At 68.2% G+C, this 606-nt stretch overlaps 1 protein-coding gene and 1 pseudogene across 1 annotated transcript in view; one reads left to right on the top strand and one right to left on the bottom strand.

The window, feature by feature from the left end:
- The window catches only part of TIRAP (TIR domain containing adaptor protein), a 5,448-nt gene that overhangs the window by 1,968 nt on the left and 2,874 nt on the right, over positions 1-606 (top strand). The window lies entirely within an intron of this gene.
- The window catches only part of LOC103893773, a 3,318-nt pseudogene that overhangs the window by 1,549 nt on the left and 1,163 nt on the right, over positions 1-606 (bottom strand).

The following is a 606-nucleotide window of genomic DNA, read 5'->3' as shown; positions in this document are numbered from 1 at the left end:
GCTGTGTGCTCGCCCTGGAGATGCTCCCACGTGAGCGCCGAGGCCGGCTTCTCCGGTGGTCCGAGGGATGCCGGGAGGCTCTGTAGGCACTTGTAGGTCAGGAGGGCTTTGCCATCGTTCAGGACCAGGACTCTGGGGTGGGAGAGGGAGGGACACGCTTGGCACCGGGGCCGGATCTCCCATACCCCGAGGGATGGTGCCGGGCACCCACCTCTCGGTGTCGTAGAGGGTGTGGGACGCTTCCCGGCTCGCCTCCGGGCCGTGCTGCCAGCTCGGCCACAGCGGTGTGGGGCGGGCGGGGGGTTCGGTGTCCACCTCGAAGGTCAACCGCGTCGTCCCCCAGGCGTGGAAGAGATGGGGGAACGCCACCTCCGAGCAGCCCCGTGCCACAAACAGCCTGCCGGAGAGCCGGGTGGGCCCAAATCCCCTTGAGACACCCCCCCCCACTCCCCCCAAATCCCTTGGGGACACCGCTGGGGCTCACCTGGAGCCCATTTCCCACAGGCTCCCATCCAAGTCCTGCAGGGCATTGAGGAGGAACCGCTGGGTGTTGGCAGCTGCCCGGCTGCTTGGAGGGGTTGAGGATGAAGAGGGGATGAAGGCGGG

The sequence above is a fragment of the Aptenodytes forsteri genome, unplaced genomic scaffold, assembly GCF_000699145.1.
Source record: "Aptenodytes forsteri isolate BGI_AS27 unplaced genomic scaffold, ASM69914v1 Scaffold126, whole genome shotgun sequence".
Lineage (NCBI taxonomy): Eukaryota > Metazoa > Chordata > Aves > Sphenisciformes > Spheniscidae > Aptenodytes > Aptenodytes forsteri.
This window is presented reverse-complemented; position numbering and strand designations above follow the sequence as displayed.